Below are 22,507 nucleotides of genomic sequence, written 5' to 3'. Positions count from 1 at the left end.
TATGGTGGCTCACTCCTGTAATCACAGCACTTTGCGAGGCTGAGGCGGGCGGATCACCTGAGGTAAAGAGTTCCAGACAGCCTGGCCAATATGGGGAAACCCCGCCTCTACTAAAAATACAAAAATTAGCCAGATGTGGTGGCGGGTGCCTGTAATCCCAGCTACTTGGGAGGCTGAAGCAGGAGAACCGCTTAAACCGGGAGGCAGAGGTTGCAGTTAGCCAAGATCACACCATTGCACTCCAGCCTGAGCAACAGAGAGACTCCATCTCAATTAAAAAAAAAAAAAAAAGTGTGTTTGAAGGCATAACTGATGAAAAGTGGTCTCAACTCCTCTTTGGGGGGCATTCTAAAACAAGGCCTTACACATAGCTTCTGCGGGTGATGCCCATTATATTTTGTTCAAACATCAAATTCATATCAACCATGACATAGGACTTTTTAAAGCAAAGACTGGCCCAAGCAAGAGAGTCACTAATCACTGTAATAGTTTTAAAGCAGGCTTTTAAAATATTGAATTCTAAAATAAACTTTCTGAATATTTCATGCCAAAGTCTCTGAAGTCTATAATGGTTCTGGATAGAGTGATGATAATTTTTCATTCTTTTGAAGTAGAGAAAAATCTCTACTTCTCTGCCCCAGGGCAAAACCATGTTGCAGTGTGTTCATATAAAATGATTTCAGACTGCAGAGGCCATTATTCTTGTTACTTCTTTTGGTAAAATATACATGATGATTTCATGCTACACAGGACCAAAAGCGTAGTGTCAGATCTCTTCTAAGGGATTAGAAATCATCAGTATCATGTTACTAACTACAGAATATAAATCATCCCTTTTATTAAATTAGATAATTGAAGATTCTTAATATTGCCTAAGTATTTTTTCCTAAGGAATTGGATTAGATAAAAGGCCTTTTTTTTCTTTCCACTCTGAGCTGGTACTGTTGAACTATAAATCTCAGAGGTGAGTTAAGTGAATAACCTAGAAAAATAATGTTTAGAATAAACTGCTTCTGATAATATTGTGTGTGTTTGTGCGCACGCGAGAGTGTTTATTCACTTATTGAGATGCTGAATGCTTGTAGAGAAGTGAATCCCTTTGCTTGAGTTTCTCAGTAAATGACCTTCATTGTTACGATATTAACTGTTTTTATTTTTTTAGACGGAGCCTCCCTCTGCCACCCAGCCTGGAGTGCAGTGGGGCAATCTCGGCTTACTGCAACCTCTGCCTCCTTGGCTCAAGCAATCCTCCCACCTCAGCCTCCCAAGTAGCTAAGACTACAGGCACATACCACCATATCCAGTCAATTTTTTTATTTTTATTTTTAAAGAAGAGGTAGGGTTTCACGTTGACCAGGCTGGTCTCAAACTCTTGAGCTCAAGCCACCCCCTTGCCTCGGCCTCCCAAAGTGCTGAGACTATAGGCACAAACGAGCCACTGTGCCCTGCCTGTCATTGTATTAACTCTATTTTTCTTGCTGCTTTTGCTGGAGCTTTCCATCACAAAATGAGCATATTATAGCCAAGAACTGTTACAACTGGAAAGTTTAGTCACAACATTTGGGGTGGCATTTTACTCAAATAATGAATGGTGAGGCATCATTTATCTTTTTTTTTTTTTTTGAGATGGAGTTTCCCTCTTGTTGCCTAGGCTAGAGTGCAATGGTGTGATCTTGGCTCACTGCAACCTCTGCCTCCCAGGTTCTAGCGATTCTCCTGCCTCAGCCTCCCGAGTAGCTGGAATTACAGGCATGTGTCACCATGCCCAGCTAATTTTATATTTTTAGTAGAGAAGAGGTTTCTCCACGTTGGCTAGGCTGCTCTTGAACTCTTACCTCACCCACCTCAGCCTCCCAAAGTGCTAGGATTACAGGTGTGAGCCACCATGCTTGGCCTACATTTTTACATTTATATTTCAAATGAGACACGCTGAAATACTTTGTCTTTTGACTTTTGTCCTCATCACATATATGTAAGCCGGTCTGGTCACCTCATGAGGAGTGCAGAGGAAATTCAAGTTAGGGCTATCATTTTAAAGTCTAAGAACACTATTTTTCCTTGCAGACAGAATTGTTCTGAAGAAGAAAGGTCTCATAGCACCCACACTCAAATCACTGTGACAGAGAACAGGTGTGTGGTGGGTAGAATGGGTGACTGGCTGCGGAGATGAAGGAAATGTCAGTAGGTAAAAGGCCTCCTTGTTTCTGCTACAGCATTCAATCCTAACATGAGTTTGCTCTAGTTTTGAGACTAGAATGCAGTTGTTTTGGTGTCAACGACATACCTTTGGCACTAAAAAATTCAGCCACCCCTCATCCTGACTAGAAAGAAACTTTAGGAGGGCAAGACCCCTGTCTTGTTTGCTGCTGTAGCACCAAGTCTTAGCCCACAGCAGAGGATGAATGTTGAATGAATGAATTTGTGGAATAAATGAATCCGAGGAAATCGTTGATAATGGTATAGAAAATCTATTACATCCTGGGAGGTACTAGGGGAGCAAACAAAGAAACTATCACCTCACTGTCTTTACTGAGTCTAAAAGTGCCTGAGGCCGGGCGTGGTAGCTCACACCTGTAATCCCAGCACTTTGGGAGGCCCAGGCAGGATCAACTGAGGTCAGGAGTTCGAGACCAGCCGGGCTAACATGGTGAAACCCCGTCTCTACTAAAAATACAATAATTAGTCAGGTGTGGTGGCGGGTGCCTGTAATCCCAGGTACTTGGGAGGCTGAGACAAGAGAATCGCTTGAACTGGGGAGGTGGAGGTTGCAATGAGCCAAGATTGTGCCACTGCACTGCAGCCTGGGCGAAAAGAGTGAAACTCAGTCTCATAAATAAACAAACAAATACATAAAAATAAACAAATAAAAATGTCTGAGAAACACCTCAGACCCATCTTTCAGGGACCCATAAGTCAGTCGATTATGGTTTCTATGCTCAACCACATTTTGCAAAACACAGTCTAGGTACAGACGAGACCACATGAGAGAAAAGCTTTGGAAAATGAGGTTCAAAACATGGGGCAGTGGAGGGAAGGAACCCCTTGAATGTCAGGTTGAACAGTTTAAGAGTTAAGAAGCCGGAAATTGAGAACCACTGCAGAACACTGGGTACACGTGAGTGTGACCCACCCCAGAGTCAAAGACCACGCACTTCAATCCAGACAAGCAGCTGCCCTTTTACCAGACACAGGGATGTAGGTACAGACACAGATACAGGCTTTTATCTCAGAAATGGCTTTTCAAAGGAATTAAAGTTTATGCAGATGTAAGAGGAGAATTAATTGCTATTAATAATAACAGCTTCTAGAAATGTAGGTCCAGTGAAATTAAAGGCTTTTTTGGTTTGTTTTTGAGATGCAAAAGGAAGATCTAGAATTGATTTTGGGAGTAGGGACTCAAGAGAGCAGAACTGGGGTGGGCACAGTGGCTCTTGCCTGTAATCCCAGCACTTTAGGAGGCTGAGGTGGGCAGATCACTTGATGTCAGGAGTTTGAGACCATCCTGGCCAACATGGTGAAACCCCATCGCTATTAAAAATACAAAAATTAGCCAGGCATGGTGGCATGTGCCTGTAATCCCACGTACTCGAGAGGCTGAGGCAGGAGAATCGTTTGAGCCTCGGAGACAGAGGCTACAGTGAGCCAAGATTGTGCCACTACACTCCAGCCTGGGTGACAGAGCCAGATCCCATCTCAAAAAAAAACCAAAACCACAACCAAAAAAAACAAAGCAGAATTGCTCTATATTACTTGGTAGGAACAATTTAGAGCCATCTGGAAGGAGATGACAAGCCGAGACAAGTGAGGGTACAGGCACAGGGGGATGCCATATGAGAACAGTCATGAAATTTCCCAATGAGGTGGTGATCAAAAGTCCTTCAATTAACTGTTGTGTTTCCTATGTGCTTCCAAATCGTTTGTATTACTTGTTCTAACCTCTCCTCTATCAGGGGTGTGCTAGGCACACAAACACTGGGGGGATGGTGACTTTGGGGTGTCTGTGTTGAGTCAGGGGTTGAAGACTAAGTTAGGTGATGAGCTGTGTCTGAAGGTGCAGCAGAGAGCAGGAAAAGCAAGCGGGGAATGGCAGGATGATCCACCCACTGAATCTTTCAGAGAAATGAGAACTCAGAGCCGTAAGCCTTCCAAGAATTTGCAAGAATCTTGGGAAGTGCTTCATAACCCCCCAGGTGTAGAATGGAAGTTCCAGGCAATACTATATCGACTTTAAAGTACCGGAAGACCTCAGATGACACCAGGATACATTCCAAATTTGCAGAACTAGACTCAGTCCATTCAGATGAATTCCAACAGTTTTAAAATATGTTAAAGTACAAATATTTTGATTCATTGTATTAAAAAGTGGTTATAGGTTGGGTGTGGCGGCTTACATCTGTAATCCTAGCACTTTGGGAGGCTGAGGTGGGTAGATTACTGGAGGTCAGGAGTTTGGGACCAGCCCGGCCAACATGGTGAAATCCCGTCTCTACTAAAAATACAAAAATGAGCTGGGTGTGGTGATGTACACCTGTAATCCCAGCTACCTGAGAGGCTGAGGCATGAGAATCAATTGAACCCAGGAGGTGGAGGCTGCAGTGAGCAGAGATCGCACCACTGCACCCCAGCCTGGAGACAGAGCAAGACTCTGTCTCAAAAACAAACAAACAAACAAACAAACACCAAAAACCCACAAAAGAACCCCATAGTGCCTATGGGGTTTTTTAAATCAGCACAAGCTTTAGCATTTTTCTCTCTCATATCCAGATTTGTTACATGAGATTCTAATCTCTCTTTCTGGTGGTGCTGTGTGGGCTTCAATAGCCCAGTCTGGATGCTTTCCTGACCCAGGGTCAAGACGTCTGGATCCTGAAGGAGCCAGGGTTTTACACCGGGAATCTTTTATTAAGATCATTAATAAAAGGGTGGGAACGTTGCTCTAATACATTCTAAAGGAAAACCTAGGGTTTTTTAAATTTAAAAAATGTAAATACTCAATGTGTCTCACAAGCAGTAAATGTTTCTTATATGAAAATGCTGACATCATAATAATTTTGTTCTGAAAGTGGTTATTTCCTGGAAAATCATTTTTCTTGTAAAATCATTCAAGAGTACTCCATGTCCAAGTCTCCAAAGCCAGATTTCAAAGCAGAGTACTAGCTTTTACCCAAGTTACTTAAAGAAAAAAAATGAAGGAAAGAAAGAAAAAGGAATGGTTTAAATAAATTTTATTACATCAAAACAATGGACTCTTCCCTATTAAAATGACACAAAGACTATGAAAGTGATATTTTTAAGTGGGAATGAGAATATGGAATGGTATATGCATCATAATTGTAATGTTATTTTTTCATTTTAATTAATTAATTTAGAGATGGAGTCCTGCTCTGTCATCCAGGCTGGAGGGCAGTGGCATGATCTCAGTTAATTGCAACCTCTGCCTCCCAGGTTCAAGCAATTCTCCTGCCTCAGCCTCCCGAGTAGCTGGAATTACAGGCATGCACCACCACATCCGGCTAATTTTTTGTATTTTCAGTAGAGATGGGGTTTTGCCATATTGGCCAGGCTGGTCTCGAACTCCTAACCTCATGATCCACCTGCCTCAGCCTCCCACAGTGTTGGGATTACAGGCGTGAGCCACCCTGCTCGGCCCCACAATTGCAATTTTATAAACATGTATATTCTTTTGGGCAGAAGCTGAAGGTTATATCTATACAGAAACCTGTCTTATAAAGATGATAGGGTTGTAGGTAATTCTGTCTTAAGATATTCTTGACCAGGTGCAGTGGCTCCTGCCTGTAATCATAGCACTTTGGGAGGCCAAGATGGGTGGATCACAAAGTCAGGAGATCGAGACCATCCTGGCCAACACTGTGAAACCCTGTCTCTACTAAAAATGCAAAATATTAGTTGGGAATGGTGGCACGTGCCTGTAGTCCCAGCTACTCGGGAGGCTGAGGCAGGAGGATCGTTTGAACCCAGGAGGTGGAGGTTGCAGTGAGTCGAGATCACACCACTGCACTCCAGCCTGGGTAACAGAGTGAGACTCTGTCTCAAAAAAAGAGATATTCTTTAATATTACTTATGTCTTTTTCAACTGAAAGAATACTTTTTCTTTTTAGTCTGAATTTCCCAAACAATTGGCCTTATTTCAAATGGTATAAATCCACAACAGCTAGAGCTGGGCTTCTCAACGTCAGCACAATCGATATCTTGGACCAGACAATGCTCTGATATAGCAGAGAGGGAGGGGGCTGTGGTGGGCATTGAGGACGTTTAGCAGCATCCCTGGCCTCTACCTGCTAGATGTTCATAGGACCCTCTCTCACCCCTCAAGCCCAATTGTGACAGCCAAAAACGTCTCCAGAAATTGCCATGTCCCTTTGGGGGGCACAGTCATCCCCAGTTGAGAACCACTGAGCCAGAGGAATCACAGTTTAAGGCAATCCTTTGGAACATTCCAGCTAATCTACACTTAGTAACATAATTGCTTTAGCTTTAAAGACTCTTTTTTTTTTTTTTTTTTTTTTTCTAAACAAGTGATTTCAGGGTCAGCCGAGGCACATGTTTCTAAGGCAGATCATGCAGATGATTGTCCCAACACTCAAAGGTTTTGAAATGAGCCCAGAGAAGACCCCACTGGAGAGGCAAACTCTTGGTGGTGGTTAACGGGGCCGGTGCCAGACATATCTGTGTTCCCAACAAAAGCACTGACAGATAGGAATTATTTTGAATCACTGTGATAATCACATGAGATTTTGAAAGTTGATGCCGGATTTGATCCACCTGAAACGTGAATGAACAATTTAATGTAGAGGCCAAGATTTAAGTGAGAAAAGTTTTCTTAGTGGAATTTTTGGGTTGGGGGAAAAGGGAGGAAGCATCTTTTTCTCTTTGATTCTTTATGGAATGATTTAAACCAAGTCAAAACTGCCATTACATTAGGGACAAAGCTGTCATACTGACTGAACAGTGAGAGTAAAAATTACCCTCCAAGCGAGGAGCCCCTGCTGGGGATGAGAGGACCCGCCAATTGAAGATGTAATGATGACAGCCTCTCCCGCAAGCAGCCTTCTCTTCTGAGGAGCCCGCTGGTTCTTCCCACTGGCGTGCTTGCCTCTTTGTTGATGAGAGTCCTGCAGGGCTCTATAGCAGTTCAGCTGGTAATGTGTTTATTAATTTTACCTTTTTAAAGACATGTGTTAAGAAAAGCCGTTTGGATACGCAGGAAAGACTAAAGAGATATGCAGATGATTTCTGGTCTCTTCTAGGCTCCTATGTGACTTTGGCAGACGCGCTGCATTCCCTTGGATGTGTACTGGGCTCCCTTTGTGCCCTCCCCACACACTGTGCAACCTTTTTTGACTCTAGCCATTGCTGGGAGAGCCTCACCAGAGCCAGCCCCAGTATCTGTTGCTGTTTGGGACTGCTCTGACACCTCGGGTGGCAACTCCCACTCCCAACGTGGAAGCATGAAAAAGAAAGCATTGGTTGGGTGTGGTAGCTCAAACCTGTAATCCCAGCACTTTTGGAGGCTGAGGTGGGCAGATCACAAGGTCAGGAGTTCAAGACCACCCTGGCCAATATGGTGAAATTTTGTCTCTACTAAAAATACAAAAATTAGGTGGGCGTGGTAGCGTGTACCTGTAGTCCCAGCTACTCGGGATGCTGACGCAGAAGAATTGCTTGAAGCTGGGAGGTGGAGGTTGCAGTGAGTAGACATCACACCACTGCACTCCAGCCTGAGTGACAGAGTGAAACTCCTTCTCCCCAGAAAAAATAAAAAAGAAAGAAAAGAAAAGAAAAAGAAGAAGTTAAGGCCTTCTTCAGGACGCACAGAGCGGGTAGCAGGTAGCAGCCCTTGACCAGTCTACACTCCAGCTCACTCTGTTGTTCTCTGACTCTTTCCTTCATTGTGCAAGGCCCCAGTTTCAGGCTGGTAATTAACACTTACAAGCTTGTGCACAAATTATTTAATCAATGTACCAGAGGAGCACAGGACTCTTGTAGAGACTGCACCGTCATGGTAGGAAAAGGCTGTTGCAATACCAAGCCTCACCTCTGCATCCTAGTCCACATGTGGGTAGAGCACAGCACTTAGCACCCCTTGACCAATGAACACGCACAGAGCACCGATCAAGCACCCTTTGACCAATGAGGCATGAGGTCCAGGGGATAATGGCTCTCTGCCTCTGTGCTTCATGTAGACAACTCTGAGGTCATTCTCTTGACTCATTGGAGGTTCTGGGGGGATCACGCTCCTATCACTCATAGCAGTAATGAACTTGGTGACAGATACTTGCATTCCCTCAATGTGTTTCACAACAACTCACACACAAGCCCTCATCAGGCTCTGCTTTCAAGAAGAACCCAGGTTAAGACACAATAGAAAGTTTATTTTGAGAGATGAAACTTCACACAGAGCATTTAAATTGCCATCAGCAATAGCATGTCACTTATTCAAGCAGAAGATATCTCACTACTTGAAAGAGATCAGAGTATTCCTCTATTTGCAAAATACCTTTTGGGAGGAAATTAAATATTGCCTTTAAGAAGAGCTCTGAAGTTTGAAGTTTCAAGCATTTGAAATGCCAGAGTTAACCAGAAGAAAACACCACAGCCGTCTTCTTTTTACTCTTTAATATACATGTCTTATTAATAGTAGTATTATTGGACTTTAAGTATTCCTTCAGAGTGAGGACAATGTATTCCTGAATATAAGATTCTCATAGGGCCCTTCTGGATGCAGAGGTATAGTTATGATCTGACTATAAGCAAGTGGCAGACTTGGCTGTTTAGGATGAATTGTGAAGGGTAAGAAGAGGTCCAGATCAGGCCAGGAATAAAGAATGACACAAGCCAGGCAAAACACTGGCCTGATTAGCTCTTGGCTTAGTTTACTAGCCTAACAATTCCATGGACATTGTTGGTTTCTTCCCCAACATCCATCCTACCTGCTCTGTGCCATGAAGGAGCTGTGTGATTGTGGGGGAACACATCCCCACCCCAAGCTCTAGAAATGGGATCTCACTGGCCTTAACCAATGACTGTAACCCTACTCTCCTCACCACAGTGACAGGCTCTAGGATTGATTAGCTTCCGCCAGTTAATAATACACATCATTCCTCCCCTGGCCACTAATGATTGGTAAAGAATTGGTACAAACATAATGAAGTCTAGGAATTTTGTTTGCAAGTTGAGAAAAGAGAAGCTCTTTCTTTCTGTTTTTTTTTTTTTTTTTTTTAAGACGGGGTTTCACCATGTTGGTCGGGCTGGTCTTGAACTCCCAACCTCGGGTGATCCGCCCGCCTTGGCCTCCAAAGTGTTTGGATTACAGGCATGAGCCACCACACCCGGCAGCTCTTTCAATGTGGACATCTGAGATGCAGAGGTGAGGCTTGCTATTCCAACAGCCTTTTCCTACCATAAGGGTGCGATTTCCACAACAGTTCTAGTCTCCAGTGGTACACTGATTCAATAATTTGAGCACAGGCTTTTAAGTGTTAATTACTGGCTTGAGACTGGAGCTATATACAATGAGGGAAAGAGTGAGACAACAGCACAGTGAGCTGGAGCCTAAACAAACCATGCCTGAAGCCTCCCCTATGTCAAGACTCTTAGTCACTGACCCAATACATTCCCTGTGTTGTTTAAGGCAGTCTGAAATGGATTTCCTGCTACTTGCAAATGAAAGCATCCTGACATACAAAGTATCCTATCTGAAATGTTTTCCAAATCTTGCAATATCTGGAACTTGGTGGACAGACAGCAGATACTCAATGAACATAGTATTTTTGAAATGATTATTCCATTTTAAAGAAACCCTAAATAATTTAGATTTCTCCTTGGATGCTAGCTCAAGATTTTGGGTTATTCTCCTCAGCTCGGCATTCTAAGTTACTTGCTTGCTGTATCCAACAAAAAGTTCTGTTTATGGTGCCTTAATTGTGATTCTCAATATGCTGAAGAGGTTGTTGAGAGGACTAATATATATTTTCCCTAACAAGTGATGGAATGAATTCTCTAGTCCAAGAAAAAAAGGAAAATGGATGTGAAATGCAGTCACAGCTTGCCAAAGTGATTAATCATAAATAATGACTCACTTTTATGAGGAATCTCATTGACAGCTAGAAATATTTTAAAAGGAAGAAAATAAAATTCCAGTATGTCATTTCAGATTATTGACTATTTGTAGACATGTGGATAAATGCAATCAACATATAGCCCAATGTCTTGGACTATATTTCCAGGAAATAATTTGATATTCCTTCTCTATCAAGTGTTTTAACAGAGCTGCTAATAAACAGGGATAGAATTGTGTTTCTAACTTTGATTCTCTGGAAGAGAAATGGCAATGTAAGAAAACAGCACAGATTAAACAGCTTTCAGGATAAAGAGCAAAAGTCAAAGTGAACATCTTTGAATTAATCGTAACACATCTGTTTCCTACACTTCTGAGTTGCTAAGATCTTCCACTCTTCCCCGCCATGTGGTAAATGTGCAGGTACTACAAGCCCACTCTGAATATGGCGGGGAGACAGTGTGGTCCAGCAGAAACCTCCCAGGATGGAGCTCTCTGCTCAGCCAGACTGCTGCTGAGCCTTGGGCAAGTTTCTCAACTGCTCTGACTTGGAAGCTCCTCACTTGACAGGATGAATGGCTAGGCCAGATGATTGCTAAGATTTGGTCCAGTTCTCAATTTTGATGAATCTAAGCTGGATCTTGGTTCTACAACTAGTATCTTTGTGTGCAGAAAAATGGAAAATGCAACCCAACGTCTATTAGCCATTTTTAGCCTTAAAAACAAACAAACAAACTAGTTTGAACCTTTGACTCTGTGGACAGTTATAAGGAACCATAAGCATATATAAATGTAAAGATAAAAGACCCTGCCATCAACAATGTGAAATATGAATGGAGATAAAGCCATTTCTATTTCAAATATATAATCACTTCAGCCGAGAAACCCAGTATCATCTTGAACTTGATTATGAGATAAAAGAAATGGGACAGAGATGGCAATCATTTAATCTCTTAAGAACAGCTATTCTGAAGAGCTTTTCACTCTATGCTCAATAGATTTCTAGCAGGTTATGATCTGGCTAGAAAGAAAGCATAATGATGAAGAAAATTATGTTTTCAATAACACAGGCTTTTTACAGTACAAGTCCTTCCACAAAGGAGGCAATAAAATGAACTCTGACCACTTTAACAGATGGCATAATGGTTCAGTGCACAGATGTGGCCTCTCTGAAAGCAACAAGTTCATCTCCTTGACTGGAGGTTTAGGAATGAGCTGAACTTTCAAGTGTAATGTAGGAAAGATTACATACTTCCATACAAGAAAGCTGAGTATTAGTGGGTTCAGAGGCTTGGAGAGATAGACTAAAAGGATAAGGCTTAATGAGTTTCATTTTGCTAATGCAACAAATAGAGTTGAAGTTGAAATGTGAACTATAAATATCAAGCCATTTGTAAATGCCCTCCTAATTACATTGTTAGCCATTGTTTAGATGGAAGCTTGCCTTTTAAAACGCATACTTCCTCAGAGTCAGAAAATACCAATTGTCAAATAATGCTTATTTTCTTTAATAGTATAATGTTTTTCAGTGGGATTTTTAAAAATAATATGTGCTAGAAGGACTGCAGAGATTTTTGTTTACTTCCTTTGGGAAATTTGATAAATCAAAGTTTTCTGGAAAAATAAGTCATAAAATTCAGAATATTTTAAAAAATAATAATGTTATCAAAACAAAAAATAAATCCTCAATTCAGTAATTAAAACAGTGTGATTTGTTACTCAGGAATCAATGAATAAGAATAATGTCCAGAAATATGTATATATAGGAATTCTGCAAAAATCAAACAAGGCAATTCAGATGAGTGGGGATGAAATAGGTTGGCAGGAAAAGGAGCTGGGATAATTGTCTACCCATTTGGGGATGGGTGGAGTTTGACTCCATGGCAGAGCCTGCTTTGTGTTCAACAAAATTTACTTCCCTCTCTTCGGGGAATGTAGCTGCACTACATTTCCCAGCCTCCCTTGCAATGAGACGCAACTGGGAGTCCTGGCGATGGAATGTTAATAACATAATGACATAAGAACAAAGACTAGCCATTGCTCCATCTAATTAAAAGCGTGATATTTCAAAGGCCTGTATAGGACCTTACAATCACCCTAGGGGTTGTGACATGGCCAGATCCTGAAAGATACTCTCATATGGTGTTAGCAAACACTTACCAGTAAGTAATTTACTCTATATATCTTGGTTATAGGAAAACTATTTTCAGATTTTGCGAAGATAGATTTTTTTCCCCCATTAAATGAGAGGGCAGGAATTTATATACAAATGAAGATTTTTTTTTAACAGCTTATACTTTGGTTTTCAATAATCCATTTGGGAAAATAAGATTTTACATCTCAGCCCATTTCTCACTGATGCGACGTGCATCACCGAACCCATAGGAAATTTGGCCTTAGTTCAGCATGACTGCAATAAATTATTTATGTTTTCATTTACAACATGCTCCTAGCATTTAAAACCTCTGGGTCTGTGGACAAGAATATATGACATAAAAAACAAATAACATTTCATAATGAAACAATTCCCTCAAATTATCAAAAGCACTTTATTAATGGAGTCCACTCACAATAAAAAAGTCACACCAAATGGAATGACCAGAAGAGCTTTTAACAAGAGAATTTCAGTCTAAAGAGCTGAAGGTTCAGAGGGCCATACACAACCATTTAGAAGAAAATGATGAAATGCACGTGGAGTGTGTATATGGCCAAATCAATCAAATCCTGGAATGAAAACAAAGGGACTCCAAGTGAAAGTTCAGAGGGGACATTTGAGGACTCAAACCTGGAAGTGTTTCTTCATCAAACAGTTAGAAAACAGAATGTGTTTTCTATCCCTGTAATCACTCTCAAAGTTGGTATGGAGATGGGATAAGAAAAAGGAGCATACTGTGGCGGAGGTCTTATAAACTGTGTATGACATCCTCATTCCCCGACCTTGTCCAGCCTCTTTCCCCCTGCCCAGCGCTAAGCGTTACTCCCAAGGTGGGTGACTGTGGTGCTGAAACTGATGTGGAATTTGCCGTAGTGACTGGGGGAGTCAAAGAGTCCTCAGAGGTTTCAGGCCAGAAACAGACCATGGCTCATGAGGGATTTTAGTAATGGGTAAATCATTAAGGGACATTATATATTGGGGACCTCTTCCTACCCTTGGGAAGAGACTGCCCTCCCATAAATTGCCACACTAATACAATTTCAGGGATTCAAATGACTGGCCCAATCCACCAAGACATTTTCTGCCCATTATCTAGTTTCTCCTGCCTCCAGGCAGGGCCACATCATTGATTACGGAGCATTTCAGCTACTAAAAAAGATCACGCTCATCATTAAAGACATTAAGTGTTGATCTGTGCTGGCTAAGTGACTTAAAAGGTTCGTGCCCTTCTAGTAACAACTCTAAGAGGCTATTTGAGGATATTTATTAAACAAATTAAGTATTTACATTATGCTCAAGCACAGAGGCACAGTCACCGAGTACAGAAGTGTGAGAAGACAAAACCAAGAGAATTTATGGTGGAGAGAATGTGGCATTTTCAGTTCTTAGAAGCAGGGGCTGAGGAACCTCCAGATGTTTGAGAAAGAGTCTGAATTGGGCAGGGAAAGTATTCTGCCACTCTCCTCCTGAAAATGGCGTCCTAATGACCACCTCCTTAAAAAGGGAATAAACAGTGATTAAAGATGGCAGAGACAAGGATATGAACAGACAATTCTCAAAAGAAGACATTTATGCCGCCAACAAACATGAAAAAAAGTGCTCATCATCACTGGTCATTAGAGAAATGCAGATCAAAACCACATTGAGATACCATCTCACACCAGTTAAAATGGCGACCATTAAAAAATCAGGAGACAACAGATGCTGGTGAGGATGTGGAGAAATAGGAACGCTTTTACACTGTTAGTGGGAGTATAAATTGGTTCAATCATTGTGGAAGACAGTGTGGTGATTCCTCAAGGATCTAGAAACAGAAATTCCATTTTACCCAGCAATCCCATTACCGGGTATATACCCAAAGGATTATAAAACATTCCATTATAAAGACACATGCACACGTATGTTTACTGCAGCACTGTTTACAATAGCAAAGACTTAGAACCAACCCAAATGCTCATCAATGATAGACTGGATAAAGAAAATGTGATACATATACACCATGGAATACTATGCAGCCATAAAAAAGGATGAGTTCATGTCCTTTGCAAGGACATGGATGAACCTAGAAGCCATCATTCTCAGCAAACTGACACAAGAACAGAAAACCAAACACCACATGTTCTCACTCATAAGTGGGTGTTGAACAATGAAAACACATGGCAACAGGGAGGGGAATATCACACACTGGGGCCTGTCAGGGGATGGGGGCTAAGAGAGGGATAGCAGGGGGTGAGGGGATTGGGGAGGGATAGCATTAGGAGAAATACCTAATGTAGATGATGGGGGGATGGAGGCAGCAAACCACCATGGCATGTGTATACCTGTGTAACAATCCTGCACGACCTGCACGTGTACCCCTGAACTTAAAGTATAACAATAAAAAAAAGAAACTCTCCTTCAAGACCTAAAGACTAAAGGAAACAGGTATATCAGCCCTACAATTTCCCCCCACAATTTAAAATGTTAGGACCCTAATAATGATGACCCTGATTTTAGAAGTACTGTCTTTAGCCTATGGTATGCACTATGGTAAACGAACCCATGTTTTCTTGAATACAGTGGCAGTTCATGAGTGCTGGACCATCGATGTGACTGTTATTAGGTTCCTCCTCACCAGAGGACGCCTATATTGTGTCCACTGTGCGGTTCCCAGTATTTGAGCATGGTGTCTGGCACACAGTGGTGTTCAATAAGTATCTGCTAAATATATGAGCATGTGAGCAGGAGTTTGGAGATGAGAAGAAGAACTCTAACTCACCATCCCATGACCTTACCTCAATTGCTATGAAAGTGTTGGTGCTTTTCCTTCCGATAAGCATAAGAACATTTGGATCCTGCTATTTTTAACGTAAGACAGATGTTTCTCCCCGTTGTTACAGTTTTTACGATTTTCATCTTTAATGGCCATATGCAATTTTATCAAATGGATTTATACTAAATTATTTTTTGTTGAGCTTTTGGCCCAATCCAGTCTTTTCATTTTTATAAATGTATCACTGAACACATTGAGTGACCGTGCAGAGGAAGGCAGATCACCTGAGGTCAGGAGTTTGAGACCAGCCTGGCCAACATGGTGAAATCCTATCTCTACTAAAAATGCAAAAATTAACCAGGCCTGGTGGAGGGTGCCTGGAATCCCAGCTACTTGGGAAGCTGAGGCAGAAGAATCTCTTGAATCTGGGAGGCGGAGGTTGCAGTGAGCTGAGATCATGCCACTGCATTCCAGCCTGGGCAACAGAGAGAGACTCCATCTCAGGGAAAAAAAGGAAGAAAGAAAGAAAGAAAACAAGTGGATTCCTGAGTTTACTCATTTACCAGGCAAATACTAAGAGCCCACGATGGTCCGGACACAGTAGGTCCGGAAGATACATGGGTGAGCAGAAAAGACAAGAGTCCCTTTGAGCTTTTATCCAATCCTGGGAGAGAATTTCTGAAAGTGAATTACATAATTCCATTAATGTAAGCAAAATAATATTACCAGTGTACTGAATGCCCTGAAGGAGTGACAGAAGGTTCTAGGAGTGGGTGGGATACTGGGGTGTGAATTGGGCAGCAGGCTGGGAGAGCAGGACCTGGCTGAAACCTGAAAAGCAGGGAGCTAATAAAGGAGGTGCAGGTGGGGAAGAGCTCTCCAAGCAGAGGGAACAGCATGTACAAGGTCCTTGTGGCAGGACAGAGCAAGGCACATTCAAGGAACTCAAAGAAGGCAAATGTGACCAAGCACAGAGAGAGGATGAGCAGGCAGCCAAATGAAGCTGCGGGGGGCACGGGCTGCAACTATTCGAGACCTGAAAGTCTATATAAGGACTTTGGTCGTGATCCAAAGAGTGATGGAAAGCCATCAAAGTGCTTCACGGAGGGGGCTGACATGCTTGATATAAATGTTGCAGGTTTATCTTTGCTTAATAACACCGTGCCCCAAAGGTATCCCTGTCCTATCCCCAGCACCTGTGAATATGTTGTATTATGTGGGAAAGAAAATTTAGGGTTGCAGACAGAATTAAGGTTGCTGACTTTAAAATTGGGAGAGATTATCCTAGATTATCTAGGTGGGGCCAATGTAATCTTAGGAGACTTTCTTTTTTTTTTGAGACAGAGTCTTGCTCTGTCGCCCAGGCTGAAGTGCAGTGGCGCGATCTTAGCTCACTGCAACCTCTGCCTCCTGGGTTCAAGTGATTCTCCTGCCTCAGCCTCCTGAGTAGCTGGGGTTACAGGTGCACACCACCACACCCAGCTAATTTTTTTTTTTTTTTTTTTTTTGTATTTTTAGTAGAGATGGGGTTTCACCATGTTGGTCAGGCTGGTCTCAAACTCCTGACCTTGTGATCCACCTGCCTTGGCCTCCCAAAGTGCTGGGATTATAGGTGTGAGCCACCACACCCGGCCTCGTAGGGGACTTTAAAAGCAGGAGAGGGTGTACAAGAATCAGAGGAACCAGAGAGACGTGAAGATGCTAAACTGCCAGCTTTGTTGATGGAGAAAAAGCCATGAGACAAGAAAGGAGGGGGTGGGGGTCTCTGGAAGCTGGAAACAGTGAAGACGTGGGTTCTCCCCTTGAGCCTCCAGCAGGAATACAGCCCTGCTGACACCTGGATTTTAGCCCAGTGATGGCCATTTTGGATTCTGGCCTCCAGAAATGTAAGATGATAAATTTGTGTTATTTAAAGCCACCAAATTAGTTGTAACTTGTTATAGCAGCAATAGGAATCTAATACAAAGGAGATGATCAGGAATTTAGTTTTGGATATTTAAGTTTTATAAGTCTTTGACACAAAGAACATGGACATTTGGAAGTATTATTCATCTATAGCCATTCTCCTAGTAATATGATCTTTATTAAATTATTGTACCTTTCATGACTTCAATGTTATCACATATAAAAAGAAAATAGATTTAAGGTTGTTTCCAGTTCTAAATCTCTGAGCTTATAAGCCTAGAAAGGAACAAATATGTTTTTCACTTAGATTCCTGTCAGAATTTGGCAATCACTGGGGAAAAAGTGATATTAAAAATAGCGATCTAAAGGGGGAAAAGATTCCATTTTTCAAAAGTAGCCAAAATATGAAATAACTAGAAATACCTTAATAAAAAATGTGTTGAATTTATATAAAGAAAACTACAGAATTCCTCTGAGACATATAAAAGGAGATTTGAAAATGTGCAGGGGCGAGCCACGTGTGTATTCCTGGATGGGAAGACTGAACATTGTAAAGATGCCAAATCCTTCCCAATTAATTTATAGGTTGAATGCAATTTTCATCAAAACCCCAAAGGGAGTTCTTGGAACTTCACAAAAATGATTTTACCATTCATCTGGAAAATAAACAGGCAAGAAGAGCTGAGAACAAATTTGACAACAAAAAACACCAGGTTTTAGAACATATTGTAAGAACTAGGGGGGAAAAGGTGTGTCCCAAGAGTAAGAATAAAATGGCCAAGGGAATAAGATAGATGTCCTGGAAAGGTCCCCTCGTATGTAAAAGGAATCAGTACTGCACAAGATGATGAAGACATTAAATATAAATGGGGATTATTTAACAAAGGATCATGGAAAAAACTGGCTATTTGGAAACAAAAATGCTTAGATCATCACCCAATGCTATATATCAAAATAAATTCCAAATGCATTAATGTGCTAGATAGTCCTAAAATTCAAACCAACCAAGAATATGGAAGCAGATATTAATCTAGTCTATAGACAAGGAAAATTTTCTAAGTACAAAAGCAATTAAAGAAATTGTGAAGGAAAAGATTACAGATTTGAATACATGAAAACTTAAATTCTCTGCACATTATAATAAAAGGAAAACAGTAAGCTGGAAAAACAGTTGTAATAGAAACAGGTAAATATTTTCAGTATAGGAGAGAAAATGGGCAAATGGCATGAATAGATAATTCACAGAAAAGAGAACAGAAAGGGCTAAAAAACATGTGAAAATGTTCAAAGTTATTAGCAATTGGAGAAATAAAACAAAACAGTGAGATACTCTTTCCACCTATTAGTTTCGTAAAGATTTGAAAAATAACATTGGGTCATTGGTGAGGACAGGGTAAGAAGGGCGTATGCCGTGAGGGGCGGTAGAATTTGTTTATTAGGCAATTGGGTAAGAAGAAACAGGAGCTATAGAAATGATAAAATAACTTCATACTCTCTGATACGATACCTTCATATCTAGGAACATCTCCGAAGGGAAAAAAAAGTGGAGACAAATTTGTTTATTGTAGGGTTATTTATAAAATAAAATGGCAAAATGATTGAAAAGCATGGGATATAAAACACACTTGGGCCAGACACGGTGGCTCATGCCTGTAATCCCAGCACTTTGGGAGGCTGAGGTGGGCAGATCATGAGGTCAGGAATTCGAGACCAGTCTGGCCAACATAGTGAAACCCCGTCTCAACTAAATACAAAAAATTAGCTGCATGTGTTGATATGCACCTGTAATCCCAGCTTCTTGAGAGGCTGAGACAGGAGAACTGCTTGAACCCGAGAGGTGGAGGTTGCAGCGAGCTGAGGTCGCACCATTGCACTCCAACCCTAGCAACAGAGCGAGACTTGGTCTCAAAAACAAAACAAAACAAAACAACAACAAAAAACCCTCACACTCTTCTTAACAAAAACAGAAAGAGGGAAGGATCAATACCAAAATACTAATGATAATTATCTTTGGTTTGGTATATGTTTTTTCCCCCCTTCTTCAGACTTGTCTCTATTGCCAACATATTCTATGACAAGCATTTGTTACTTCAGCCAGATCTCCTTCCAACTGTCCACCTCCCGCCCGCTGCCCCACCTTCTACCCTCCACCCGGCAAAATGCCTAAGTCCTCAGCACACACACGACCATTTCTCTATTTTGTGCGTTTGCCATTGCGTGCAGCTGATAACCAGGGAAAATTCATGTTTGATAAAATCATCCTACGAGTGACGGCCAACCAAGGAAAACCATTTAGCACTTAGAGGGCTTCCAGAATGTGAGTTTATAAGAAAGGAAGGAAAGAAAAGATGCTACGGGCAGAACTTTTAGAGAAACAACCGTGTTTGGCTCTGCGGAGCAGGAATGCAGTTCCAGGGTGCCTGGTGTCTGCGCACATTCCTCGGCGGCCGCTCTTTTCAGTGACTGCATGGTCTGACTATTTGACTCATTTGACACTCTTTAGTAATAAATATATCCCCATATGGAAGTTTTACTGAAAACAGCTCCCCGGGGGGAGGAAAAAAAACCAACTTTTTTTTTTTTTTTCCACTTTGAATCGAACCACAGGTATAAAATAACTCTGAACTTGGTGTTACAAGTCCGAACTTATACAACCTCTGGAGTACTGTACAGAACAAAGGCCCTGAAGTGAGAACTTTTCATGTCTTCTTTTCTTCCCCCTTTGCTTTTCTGTCCCTCGCTGAAGTGAGCTGTGCTGAGGGCTTCAGACCTGCTGTCTGTCCACCTCAGCCTCCCAAAGTGGTCTGATCCACTGCGAGAAAGGGCTCTGCCACCTGCCCACCATGCTTCCAGAGCCCAAGCCTCTCCCCAGAACAACAACCACGTAGTCCTTTTTCCTTCCTTTAAGGGACTTTAAAAATCACCCAGTCCCACTCTTTTATTTTACAGCTGGGGAAATAGTGGCTCAGATGCATGAAGTTGCTTTCTTAGCAGAGCAGGTCTCTGGATTCATGGCATAGTCCTATGCCTAGCTAATGATAACTCTGGGCTTTTGGAGTTTTTTTTTTATTTTTTATTTATTTATTTTTATTTATTTATTTATTTTGAGACAGAGTTTTACTTTGTCACCCAGGCTGGAGTGCAGTGGTACAATCTCAGCTCACTGCAACCTCCGCTTCCTAGGTTTAAGTGATTCTTCTGTCTCAGCCTCCCGAATAGCTGGGATTGCAGGCGTCCGCCACCACGCCCAGATAATTTTTATGTTTTTAGTAGAGATGGGGTTTCACCATGTTGGCCAGGTTGGTCTTGAATTCCTGAACTCAGGTGATCCACCTGCCTTGGCCTTCAAAGTGCTGAGATTACAGGCATGAGCCACCATTCCCTGCTGGGCCTTTGGAGATTTTGAGAGTCTTTGCCAAAAACCTAGGTTGGCCCCATTGGACACAGAAAGAAAAGCCAGGTTGTAATATACTGCCATCTCAAAGCTGTGTACGCGTTGCAAGCAGTACCAGGAACAAGACTTAGGATTCCCCATATCCAACTGCTTAATCATTTCCAGCTTATGTGGGAATATGGGATAAACTCTAGGATTAGGATGACTTTGGTGTGCAGTTAACCTAAAGCTTTTCATAGCCACGGAGAATTGGGGGTTGAACAAGACATGAAGATTTGTCCCCAGAATATGTGGCAATCATGACATCACAATAAACAGCCTCCCCAGAGCCTCACTGAGTAGCCCAAGATTTGGGGGTGGGAAAAGAAGGCACAAAAATATTCCAATATACTAGGGTTTCAAAAATGATGTCATAAGTATACATCTGAAGTTTTGTTTAAGTTCTTAATTAGGTTTCTTCCCCCATAGATGCTGGGTTAGGTGTAAGAATAGAGTCCTTCACAAAACCTGAGTGTAATAGGAGCACTTGTATCATAATTGGAAGAATTTCATTATGAAATCCTTTCCCCCTCCACCCCCAAGACAGAGCCCTGTTCTGTCTCGCAGTCTGGAGTGTGGTGGTGTGATTTTGGCACACTGCAACCTCTGCCTCCTGGGTTCAAGCAATTCTCCTGCCTCAGCTCTACAGATGCCTGCCACCATGCCTGGCTAATTTTTGTATTTTTAGTAGAGATGGGGTTTCACCATGTTGGCAAACTGGTTTCCAACTCCTGACCTCATGATACACCCGTCTCTGTCTCCCAAAGTGCTGGGATTACAGGCGTGAGCCACCACACCCGTACAAAATCCTTTTTAATTAGTACTGCATAGATGGCTGTAAATTTGAGTTTGGGGTAATGCTGAGGAAATAAACTGATGGAAGAAAGTGAGTATTTCTGGAACATGCTAAAGATTAGCGTTTTGACTCATTTGTCAGGTTCAATTGGAAAAATAAAAATCAAGAAGAAAAGTATTGTGAAGAATGTCATTCGTATTCTGGTGGCAACTGCACTGAATCTATAGATAGCTTTGGTAATACTGAAATTTTCACAATATTAATTCTTCCAATCCATGAGCATGGGATATCTATTTTTTTTGTGTATTCTCTTCAATTTCTTTCATTGCGTTTTATAGTTTTCCTTGTAGAGATTTTTTATTTCTTTGGTAAAATTTCTTCCTAGGTGTTTTAAATGTAGCTATTGTAAGTGGAATTGCTTTCTTGATTTCCTTTCAGTTTCTTCACTGTTTACAAATATAAATGGTACAGATTTCCGTAAGTTGATTTTGTACCCTGTGACTTTACTTAATTCATTATCAATTCTAACAGTTTTTTGGTGGAGTCTTTAGGTTGTTCTAAATATGTCATCAGCAAACAAGGATAATTTGACTTCTTCCTTTGGGAACATGACAGAGTGCCAAAAGCTCCTTATCTTTGAAACATTAAAGCAAAAGATAAAAAATTTGTGAACTAAAATGAAAAGTAACCATAAAAGAAATATGTTCTTTTCATAATACTGTTAATTCACTCCTAGCACACTTTCCTGGCCCTCACAATTAGTTGTATGTTAAAAGGCTTAAAAGAGAATTTTATAAAATAAACCATACATTCCTAATCTTGAACTTCTGAAAACCAGACCAAATGAAACTCTTAGTGGAGATACAGACATTAGTGACATATTTCGTAAAGCAAACTCAAAACAGAGATACTCTTTATCTTACATTTTATTTAATCAACTAGTAGAGGGTCTTGGCATGGTGAAAAGGCAAGAAAAAGAAGAAAAATTAATAGGAAAGAAACATCCTTAATGCTGCAGTTGTGATTATATAACCCAGAAAACTCAAAGGAATCTACTAGGAATTTTATAAGTAAAATAATGCAAGGATAATTATCATATAAAACATGCTCTAAAAATAACATTCCTTTTCAACAATAACAACTATCAAATTTTTCTTTCAAAATTAGATTTCTCTTATAACAAGGAAAAAATATACCTGTATTTAATACACATTTATTGAGTACCTACTTGGTAATTAAACTAAGGTGGAATATAGCAGACCAGTAATAAAACTATAAATATTGTATAAAAGAAAAAATAAAAATAGGGAATACTTCAAGGTAATTTATAGATTTAATAAATTTCTAAATAAAATAATAATGGAATATTTTGTTACATAAAAATTCTA

At 41.1% G+C, this 22,507-nt stretch overlaps 1 protein-coding gene across 2 annotated transcripts in view; it reads right to left on the bottom strand.

Moving 5' to 3' along the window:
* EFCAB11 (EF-hand calcium binding domain 11) overlaps positions 1 to 22,507 on the bottom strand; it is a 169,948-nt gene that overhangs the window by 8,688 nt on the left and 138,753 nt on the right. The gene's annotated exons all lie outside the window — the stretch shown is intronic.

The sequence above is a fragment of the Saimiri boliviensis genome, chromosome 2, assembly GCF_048565385.1.
Source record: "Saimiri boliviensis isolate mSaiBol1 chromosome 2, mSaiBol1.pri, whole genome shotgun sequence".
Lineage (NCBI taxonomy): Eukaryota > Metazoa > Chordata > Mammalia > Primates > Cebidae > Saimiri > Saimiri boliviensis.
The sequence above is the reverse complement of the archived record's forward strand: the minus strand, read 5'-3'. Positions and strand labels throughout refer to the sequence as shown.